The sequence below is a fragment of the Cotesia glomerata genome, linkage group LG8 (genome assembly GCF_020080835.1).
Source record: "Cotesia glomerata isolate CgM1 linkage group LG8, MPM_Cglom_v2.3, whole genome shotgun sequence".
In the NCBI taxonomy this organism is placed as follows: domain Eukaryota; kingdom Metazoa; phylum Arthropoda; class Insecta; order Hymenoptera; family Braconidae; genus Cotesia; species Cotesia glomerata.
In genome coordinates, this window is record NC_058165.1 from 17970919 (window position 1) to 17982928 (window position 12010).

At 34.7% G+C, this 12010-nt stretch overlaps 1 pseudogene; it reads left to right on the forward strand.

Annotated features, from left to right (window-relative positions):
- LOC123270936 overlaps positions 1-9076 on the forward strand; it is a 22994-nt pseudogene extending 13918 nt beyond the window's left edge.
- The last annotated feature ends 2934 nt before the right edge of the window (positions 9077-12010 follow it).

Consider the following 12010-nt stretch of genomic DNA (forward strand, 5'->3'; position numbering starts at 1 on the left):
CTTTCGTTCACGATATCTATTCTCGAGGAACAGCGAAGACTCCAAACCGATTCTTGGACCGGATTCAGCGACGATCACAGGCGTGGTTTTTCTCGAAGCTTAAAGGCGGTGATTAGCTTTTGAAGCTGATCGATAGAGCCGTTTAAAAGATATTCCCAAAAAAAGTCCCACTTTCAAAAATGATTTTTTTCTTATTTTTTTTGGAGATTATTCAAAAATTTTTTTTCCTAAAATCTATCGGTCCGAATCAAGCTTCAAATTCCTTCAGGAAATCTAAGTTTGAGGGAACTCTTTAGAACTCCGTTTATGGTACGTGTTCCTGATCGGTTCAGTCATTCAAAAAAGTTATAAGCGAGTCATAGCCATAGTCATACACACACACACACACACACACACACACACACACACACACACACACACACTACACACACACACACACACACACACACACACACACACACACACACACACACACACACACACACACACACACATACACACACACAGTCCTAGCTGAGGGGAAAAGACAGTAACCTTTACCAACGAAAGAGGACAACCGCACAAGAAGTGCCGAGGGAATAAACCTCTTCAGAGCTAAAAGAACGGCAGGGGAAAGACAGCATCGCACGATGGCAATCGCAGTGGGGACGCCGCGACAACAGGAAGATGGACACACCGTTCTGGCATACCGAAAATCGACGTTTGGCTAAACCGAAGTCATGGCGAGGTCAATTACTAAGCCCGACACGCAGTTGTTGTCAGGACATGGATGTTTTCGGACGTATCTTCACCGCTTTTGAAAGCATGATAGATTCACCGGAGTGCCCGTCATGCCCAGGAATCAATGAAGACGCGGGAGCACGTTTTCTTTGAGTGCCGTCGATTTTACCCACAGCGAGATGAAGCTGGAGATGATCCCTAAAGGAAGAAAAATCCCAACCAAGAGACAAATAGTAGAAGCCAATGCAAGTTAGTCATCAAGGAGCCTCCTGGAACGCCATTATCAACACATTTGCAACAAAAGTCCTTATAGACTTGCGTTCCATCGAAAGAAGAAGAGCAAATGACAACAACTAGAAGAAAGGTAAAATAACACCTTAGCTACCAGAAGAAAGAGCAGTAGCTAGATCCTCCCCTCACGAAGTGATACCTAACGGCGGTTTCCATGAGGGATTAGGGGAAAGAGGAAAAGGGGTTTAGGGTTTAGTGGGTAGAGGCGCTAGCGTCGAGTTTTAGTATGACACTGCGTCAAGTCGCCACATATCCAGGCCAAACAACTATGCCTAGAATCCGTAAAAAGGATTCCCCCCCCACCTTAAAACAAAAAAAAAAAACACACACACACACACACATACATACATACATACATACACAAATCCAGACATAGTGACAACCTCGCGGGGATAGTCAGGGAAGCTTCATGTGATGTTCGAACGTCGAGATCTGATGAAAACTCGATTTTTGCAAAACGGTGTGAAAACAATAACTTCCCGATTTTTGAAAATCTTCGATTTTCTTAGCGGGAAGTTAAAAATTAAAAAACAAGTTTCCGGGATATTTAATGAAATAATTAGGTTTGAAAATTGTAATTTGTAACGTCCACGTTGTCAAAAATTATAATAAATAAAAAAATTTATTTGTCCCCGGCTCGAAATTTGCTCGCCGGAGTCCAGGGTCATAAACGGGGATTACATTATCAATAACAAAATAATAAACAAAACACTTTATTTTAAATAAATCAAAGAAAAAAAGAAAAACCTCTTTATTGGCCTGATCATGTTAATAAACGATATAAACAATATAAACAAATTAAACAATATAAACAACATATTAGAACACTCTTCTCACACATACTCTCACTCGCCGTGAGCGTCAAAATCGCGAACTAAACTTCAAAAGCTGGTTCCCCGCTTCCCCAGGAGACTAGCCGTCACCCCTGGGCCTAAACCTCTACCCCGAGAGCGGATGGAGAGTGTCCTCTTCGCCCCCACCTACACGGCTTATGATCACCTACCGTACCTCAGCTGAAAGCTTCGGCACGGGGAGAAGCACTTTCATCCAGTCGGTTCATGATACTTACCTGGGCCTTGATCAGACTCCAGGTAGAGTATCATCCTCTGGAATTACTTGGTGAAGAGTATTCGCCCGAGTAATTCTCCCGAGAAAGAACTGCTTCCTTTATCGAGCCAAATTTTGGCGTTTATCATTTTTTGCCTAACTCTCTTGTAACGAAAAGGAAGAGTCGTTTTAGACACCTGTCCGGTGTTCTCGAACTAGCATTCAAAAATAATTATTTATTATTTTAATCGCAATTTCCTTCATTTTCTATCCATTCGTCTCGCCAAATTCTAAGTTTTTATTTTTGAAACCCAAATCTTTATTATTTTAATCGCAATTTTCTTCATTCTCTATCCATTCGTTTCGTCAAATTCACAATTCTTGATTATTTTAATCGCAATTTCCTTCATTATATATCCATTCGTTGGTTTTTCCATACTAAATTGTCCTCGGGACTTATAAAATTTTCGCTTACCTAATTTATTTCTTACAAAAATAATAATCGTCATTTCTTTCATTTTATATCCATTCATCACTTTCCCATACTAAATCTTGTTCGGAACTTAGAATAATTTTCCCAGTCTTTTAATTTCTTTTACAATTAATTCGCTCGGCTTCGTAATAATTTCTCACACGCTTATTTTCTTAATTTAATCATACCTTCGGTAACAATAATATAAAATTATTAACTAAATAAATACAATAATTAAATAATAATCGCCGCACTAATAACAATAATTGTTTCTATTAATTTTTAAGTAATTAACAACGAATAAACTAAAATACTCAATTACAAAAAGTAAAATTTGGGTCATAAATTGCACGCCTCATAGCGCGAAGCGCGTGAGGTTGTGCTTTATACTCGACTAGTCAAGGTCCAGCAATTTTGTGATCTTTAAATGCCTCTATCCCAATCATATTACACTTATACAATGATATAAGTAGATGTACACCGGAAAAACACTTAAATTAAACCATCTTTTACTTTCTAAAATTATTTCATGTTGCTATTTTGAAAAAAATATCGTTTTGAAAAAAATATTACGTGGACGTCCGGATGTCACCCCATTTTGGATGTATCAACGATTACTCCCGAACAAATTGATATTTCAAGACCGGACCTTTTTTATTAGTTTAAGAATTCGATTAACTGGGTCCGTATTTCATATCAGTGGTCTAGTTTACGTATTTGTTTTTTTTAATTGAATTTTTATTAAAATTCACTATCACTACGCGATACAACCGTACAAAGCCAAAAACAAAAAGTCAGGATCGAAATTTTTGCGTTGCTATAGTTTGTGCTGATTAAATTTAATAATTTCAAGTAGATTAATTGTTATAAGTGAATATAATTAATTAATAACAGTCAAAGAAAGTATGAATTACTGTTATAATATACAATTTATGAAAAAAAAGTACCGTAGAATTAAATAAAATTTCGCAACCTCAAAATACCGTTCTGCTTACAGTAAACACAGTCGGTAGTCTGGCGCTGCGTTTACAGCGGATTTGAACGGAACTAGGCGCCAGATTCTACCGAATCTGTGGATTTACTAACTTTATTTTACATTTTTTACCTATCATAAGATCATTTTTTAGGTACGAAATGATAAATATCAAAGTCTGAATTGTTAATTATTAAACTTTAACATTTTAGACATTTACATAGCGATTTTTTTCATGTAAAGAGTAAATTGTAACGTTTAAATAGTAAATATTATAAAGTGAATAGTAAAATCACGATTTTACTGTTTAAAATGGTAATTTTTAGCAGTTGATCATTATTTATTATAAATCAACTGTTATTTATTACAGTTTACTTTTTTCCGCATACTTTATTAAGGTATACTTTATTTAATTTTCAAGGTGATCATCAGAGGACAAAGCTACTTCGGGGTGCGAAATGGCCTTGAAACACTATCGCAGTTGATCATCTTCAACGAGTTGACCAACCAGTTCCAGGTGGCTTCAAATGTCTCCATCCTTGACGCTCCAGTGTATCCTTACCGAGGAATCCTGCTGGACACCAGCAGAAACTTCATCAGCAAAGCAACAATCCTCAGGACAATTGAAGCGATGGGTATGTCCAAGCTGAACACCTTCCACTGGCACTTATCAGACTCCCAAAGCTTCCCCTACGTCAGCAGAACCTGGCCAAACATGTCCAGGTACGGATCTTACTCTCCAGAAGACTTATTCTTCAGAAGACATTAAAGAGATCATAAAATTCGGAATTCTTCATGGAGTGCGGGTGGTTCCAGAGTTGGACGCTCCTGGACATGTTGGCGAAGGCTGGCAGTGGGCTGGTGATGACACTCTAGCTTGCTTTCGTGCTCAACCCCTGGCATAAATTCTGCCAGGAGCCTCCTTGCGGTCAGCTTAATCCAGTTAATGATAAAGTTTTACGAAATCCTGGGTGGGCTTTACAAAGACCTCCTGGAGGATTTCACGCCTGAGATTTTCCACATGGGAGGGAGACGAGGTCAAGACTAGTTGTTGGGCTTCCTCGAGTCTATTCGGAAATGGATGACCAATAGGGGATGGAGCTTGGATGACAATGGCTTCATGAAGCTTTGGATGTATTTTCAAGAACTAGCTTTTGAGAAACTTAATTCTGGAGATGAGAAAATTGAAAAGGCTGTTTTGTGGACCAGTTCGCTGACTGATGAAGAGTATTTGAAGTTCTTGGATCCTGAGAAGTATATTATACAAATTTGGACGGATATTTATGACAGTACAATTAGAAGGTTGCTGGAGAATGATTTTCAGGTTATTATTTCGAACTACGACGCGCTGTACCTTGATTGTGGGTTAGTTTATTTCTTTTATTAATTAGTAACTAAGCAACCTTGCAGTCACTATGTGACTGCCGTAGTGAACTATGCATAAATAAAATTTTTGCTTTAAATAATGAATTTGGTTAAATTGCACTGTACTTTCTTAATTATTGACATTTTTTAAGATATAAGCTCATCCCGATGTTACACTCATCAAGAGCTTTCATTTGAGTACCCACATGCATTTTTGATATATTTTTCATATATTCATATATATAATAGATATTTTAAAGATATAAGCTCATCCGGATATTACACTCATCAAGAGCTTTCATTTGAGTACCCACATGCATTTTGATATATTTTTCATATATTCATATATATAATATATATTTTAAAGATATAAGCTCATCCCGATGTTACATTCATCGAGAGCTTTCATTTGAGTACCCACATGCATTTTTGATATATTTTTCATATATTCATATATATATAATATATATTTTAAAGATATAAGCTCATCCCGATGTTACATTCATCGAGAGCTTTCATTTGAGTACCCACATGCATTTTTGATATATTTTTCATATATTCATATATATAATATATATTTTAAAGATATAAGCTCATCCCGATGTTACATTCATCGAGAGCTTTCATTTGAGTACCCACATGCATTTTTGATATATTTTTCATATATTCATATATATATAATATATATTTTAAAGATATAAGCTCATCCCGATGTTACATTCATCGAGAGCTTTCATTTGAGTACCCACATGCATTTTTGATATATTTTTCATATATTCATATATAATATATATTTTAAAGATATGAGCTCATCCCGATGTTACATTCATGGAGAGCTTTCATTTGAGTACCCACATGCATTTTTGATATATTTTTCATATATACATATAAGGGTGGCCCAAAAAAACCGACTATTTTTTTTTTCTTAGTCTCGAGTGAAAAAATGTTAGTTTGTGATGTTATAAGAGCCCTCACCAAAGGACAGCTCAAAAAAAAATTTTTAAGAGGTCACTCCAAATTTTTTAAATTTTCAAAAATCATCAAAAATTGAATTTTTTTTTTTTAATTTTTTTTCTCGTTACGGTATAATTTTAAAGACCAAGAAAAAATAAGTTTCTGAAAATTTCAATTCAAAATTTAAATTTTGAAAGGTCGCTCATAATTTTTTTTTTTTTTCTTTAATTAGTCATATCGCTGACTTTAACTGTTGGGAGTGGTACGTTGGGGTTTTTGGTTTGTAAAATCTTAACCTACGCGGCAAGGTCAAATCTCAACCAAGCTGGTTTCTAAGACCAGCTTGGGATTCGAACCCACGCCTGGCAGTTGATTAAATAAAATTATTAAATTAAAAAAATTATATTTTCTATGTTGTGCTTGATTTTTAGTTCATCTCTTGATGTATTTTTATCGATTATGGTACTAAATAAAAAAAAAAAATGCATGGAATTTTAATTTGAATAGTAAAAGGTCGCTCGAGAAAATCTAAACTAATGCACTAATAAATTGAAAAAAATTATGAGCAACCTTTTAAAATTTTAATTTTGAACTGAAATTTTTAGAAAATTATTTTTTTTTAGTTTATAAAATTAAACCGTAACGAGAAGAAAAAATAAAAAAAAAAAAGTTCGATTTTTGACGATTTTTGAAATTTTAAAAATTTTGGAGTGACCTCTTAAAAATTTTTTTTTGAACTGTCTTTTGGAGAGGGCTCTTAAAACATCAAAAACTAACATTTTTTCACTCGAGACTCAAAAAAAAAATAGTCGGTTTTTTTGGGCCACCCTAATACATATATATAATATGTATATATATATATATATATATATATATATATATATATATATATATATATATATATATATATATATATATATATGCATATATATATATATATAAATATATGAAAAATTGATGTGGATACTCAAATGAAACGTCTAGATAAGTGAAATGTCAGGATGAGCTTACATCTTTAAAAATGTCAATAGTTCACAAGGTAATTTCTTAATTATGTATAAGCTCATCCCGACGTAGACTCATCAAGAGCTTTCATTTGAATACCCACATGCATTTTTGATATATTTTTCATATATTCATATATATAATATGTATTTTAACGATATAAGCTCATCCTGATGTTACACTCATCGAGAGCTTTCATTTGAGTACCCATATGCATTTTTGATATATTTTTCATCTATCTATATATATATATAGGAGACTTTCTATAGATATAGATAGTCACTCATCACGATATCTCTGGAACTATAAGACCTAGAAACTTGAAATTTGGCAGGAATATTCCTTTTGCCAAGTAGAGGTCAGCTAAGAACGGATTTCACGAAATTCCACCCACAAGGGGGGTTGCGGGGGTGTTCACGAAAAAAAATTCATATTTTTCAATTATGGCTTTTAATAGTTCAAAACTTGGTCAGAATGTTTCAAATTACATTTAGAAATTTTTTAAAAATGAATTCTGTGACATTCCACCCCCCTGGCGTGCCCGTGCGTGGGCGTCAAATTAAGAAAAAATTCGTAAATTTCAATCTATAGCTATTAATACTTTGAAACATGGCCAGAATGCTTTTTTAGCGTTTTTGAGCTGTTAAGAATAAATTTCATTAAATTCTACCCCCACATGTCCGTGCGTGGGCGTAAAATTAAAAGAAATTGTACCTTTTAATCTATAGCAGCTAAAGGATTGAAACTTGGCCAGATTGATTTTTTCGGAGTTTTTGAGCTGTAAAGAATGAATTTTATGAAATGCCACCCTCACAAATCCTTGCGTGGGCGTTAATTAAAAAATTATAAAATTCAATTCCTAAAGGATAATAAGAAGGCATTAAATATAAAAAAAATTAAAAATTTTTATGTAAGGTAAAAGCCCTAATAGATGATCATATACCATTTTATGATCACTCTATGTATTTGTATACCTATATTTGTGAATATAGATATACAAATACACGGAGTGATATGACGTACCTCCATGGTGATGTGGAAAGCTGTGTCAATCATTATTTTTAACTCATATAAATTTATAATGCCCTAATTTATTATCTGAGTGTGTAAATTTCATAAAATTCATTTATGATATAACTACTTACGTAGTTAGATAACAAAATTAATATTTTTTGCGCCTGGCGTATATTGTACGCCACGCGAAACGGGCGGGTAACGGCTATCATATACATATATATAATGTATATAATATATATATAAATATATGAAAAATTGATGTGGGTACTCAAATGAAAGGTCTCGATGAGTGTAATGTCGAGGTGAGCTTATATCTTTTAAAATGTCAGTAGTTCACAAGATACAAGGTAATTTCTTAATTATATATCTAGAGATAGAGCATTTTCGAATGCATCCTAAATAATTATCATAATAAATTGACTTTCAGTGAGAATGATATGAAATCTTGAAAAGGCACAAATTCAAGACCTTTGCAATGAAACTAAATTTCGTTAAAAAACCGATTTTATCAAATGACTATCCCGGAGACAAAATTTTTCATATTTTCTTAATAATATAGATTATTTTCAATTTAATTGTAACTTATTTTTCATTCCAGGGTTGAAGCTTGGATTGGTGAAGGATCCAACTGGTGCTCACCTTACAAAGGCTGGAAGAAGATATACAATAATTCTCCTTTGAATATCGCCAGGCATCATGGAGTAGAAAATAAGACTCATTTGATTTTAGGTATTAGCTTCTTTTCTTATGACGTCATTATTGTTTATTAATTAAGGAACATTCCTACAGGTGGCGAAGCTGCACTGTGGACAGAACAAACTGACAGCACTTCTGTAGACCCACGCCTGTGGCCAAGATCGGCAGCTCTGGCGGAAAGATTGTGGGCCGAGCCGGAAACTTCTTGGAGAAGCTTCCGAACAACGGATGCTTCTTCATCGCGAGCGATTAGTTAAGCGAGGAATTAGGGCTGATAGCTTAGAACCTGAGTGGTGTAGGTTAAATCAAGGTCTTTGTTAGAAGAATAAGAATATTAAAATTTTTAGGAGATAATATTGACTTATTTTCTTTATAACACCGGCCGACAAATGAAAACTTTTTGAACGTTGTTTTGATTTGAGTGAAAAATATCACTAAATTATAGTATTTTAAACACAAAAATACCTCGCGTTACTAATGCCAGAAGGGCGCATCTCAACATCTACGCCTTTCTGGCTCTGCAGAGCCAAAAAAGCGTATAAAAAAAATTTGGCGCGGACAGAAAAGCTCCAAAAATCCTCTTTTGAGTTTTTTAGAGAGTGTTTGCACGCTTATATGTGAAAATTTAAATTTTTCGGATAAGAAAAAAATCCAAAGATTCGGTAGAATCTGGCGCCAAGTTCCGTTTAAATCTGCTGCAAACGGAGCGCCAGACTACCGACTGTGTTTACTGTAAGCAGAACGGTATTTTGAGGTTGCAAAATTTTATTTAATTCTACCGTACTTTTTTTTCCTAAATTGTATATTTTAACAGTAATTCATACTTTATTTGACTGTTATTAATTAATTATATTCACTTATAACAATTAATCTACTTGAAATTATTTATTTATTTATTTATTTATTTATTTAATAAACAAACCCAACAGCCTAGGCCATTAACAGGGTTAATAGTACAGTAGTTAGTATACAAAGATAGTTTTTGATGTATGACAAGATGACTTATAACTAGCATAGTGATTTCACATATAAACTTTGAAATACTAAAATACTAAGTGAATGCTCTAGCGATAAGTTAGCTATTGCAATTCATTCACAATAATAATCAAAAAGAAAGAAAGAAAGAAAAAACAAAACAAAAAAAAAAAAAAAAACAAAGTATAAAACAGAATAGCAATACTCCTTATAAAATAACAATACTCCTTATTACCAATACACAATTGCACATCATCAACTCCACTTAATTACTAATTTGCCAAGTAATGCTGTTATATATCCATGAGGACAATCAAACGGATCGAGTGAAGCTTCTGAAATTGACAAAAAACGATTCACTGCACCAGAGATGCGATAGATCGGCGCTGCCTGAGATAAGTTAGATTTAGCAATAAGTATATACATTGGTACTTGACTTCTTATACCTAAGACTGGTATCCTAAATTTAAACAATGATAGTAGTTGAGGACAGTCTACCAAGTTATTGAACAGTTTAGTTGCAAAGGAGAATTCTGTACATACTCGTCTTTCTTCAAGAGTAAGATATTCGCACTCATTACAGAGCGTTAGATTTGCGATTCCCCGAGCTGGATAATGTCCAGTTTTTTCCAAATTAAAAATTTTAAAAATCTTCTTTGAACTCTCTCAATTTTAGTGGACTGTCCTGACTGAGTGGGAGACCATACCAATGAAGCATACTCGAGTTTCGGTCTAACAAAGGTATTATACAATATTCTAATGGCATAAAGATTATTAAAATTTTTTGAAATTCGAGTAATGAACCCTAGGGTTTTCCATGCTTCTGATATAATGTTGTTGATGTGCATAGCAAAAAGTAAGTTTACTGTCAAACGTTACTCCAAGTATTTTGACTGATGTACTTTTATTTAAAATTTTACCAGACATGTTATAGTTAAAAAGTAATAGGATTTTGATTTCGAGTGATTGTTAAAATGATGCATTTATCAGCATTGAGTTTCAGCTTATTGTCTCCACACCACTGAACCAAGTATTCAATGTTACGCTGTAGAAATGCGCAATCATATACATTGCGTATTCTCATATAAAGCTTTGAATCATCCGCAAATAAATCAAAGAAACAAGAAGTATGTTGTGCTAGATCATTGATAAAGACAAGAAACAAGAGAGGACCAAGGTTTGATCCTTGAAGGGTACTCCCTGAGGTAGAAATATAGGGCTTAGATCGATGTCCCATATAGTATGCAATATTTTTCCCTGCTGACTAGGTAGCTGAAGTTAATAAGCACATAAGGTGAGTAGTTAGTCCCAGCGCACGCAGTCTATCAAGTAATATTCCTTTGTCTACTTTATCAAATGCTTTTAGCAAAATCTGCACAAAATACATCAAGTTGTTCTCTAGCAGCAAAGAGTCTCATTAGCAAGCTGAGTGAAATATATTAAATTAGTTACTGTTGAGCGTTTGGGCATAAAACCATGCTGAAGAAAACCACAGAAGATTCAATGAAGACCTGATTGAGCTTCGTATTGAGACCACGCACATTTTGATAGTACACCGAATAGTTCGTTAGCAGGATACTTTCTCATAAAGCGAGTTATTGATCTTTGTTCATCTTGTTCAGAACCGAAGTTCGAGCATGCTGAACTATAAGTTGACGCGTTCCCCTGGTCACTATCTTCAAGTTCTTCTCCCCGCTGAAGTACGCCGCTCCATCTCCTCTTTCAAGGCCAAGTACTCCCGTCTGCGCCGGTGTTTGATCTCGAGCAATTATCAACTGCTGGAGCGATACTGGTAGTCTCTTCTGGGTCTTGGATTTGATATATGCCTGCAGGATGATATCAGCTGATTCAGAATTATTGAAAATAATTTTTACCGGACGTGGAGATGTACTATTCAATAATAATTTACCAACACGCATGCATTTAAATTTTATTTTTAGAGTAGCTATTGTTTTGTTCAATAATTTACAGAAACAGTCTGTAATTCTCGCATGGAGATTACCATTTTCTGATTCCGAAGAATTCATCCTCCGGGAGTTCATAACCATGAGATTCGACCGCCTGCGTAGTCTATCCTCAAATTCCTTGAATACATCATGAGACGCCCCTGCTACTGACTGGGCCCCAGAAGCCGATGATACAATACTGTTAACCTTCTCTTTAAGCTTGACAATTTCACAGTTCTCACTAATTCCTCTTGGTGGAGAAATCTTTCAAATATGTATCTAAATTATCCAGTCTGGATTTCTACATTATCTAGCCGTCTTGCTAGTGGAGTTGATTCATCTCTAAATGCCTGCTGGATATCTTCAAGCGTGAACTGATGCGTTCCACCGGTATTCGTTGATTTACCGCGTCCCGGGCCACAGCATCGGGTGAATCCGCCATTTTTGGTTAGTGCTTCAGTGTTGACACACGCCGTGTGAAAACAACTCAGGCATTTAGGGCAGTTGACAGATTTGTGTAATATGGGTACATTACAAGCCCTGCACGAC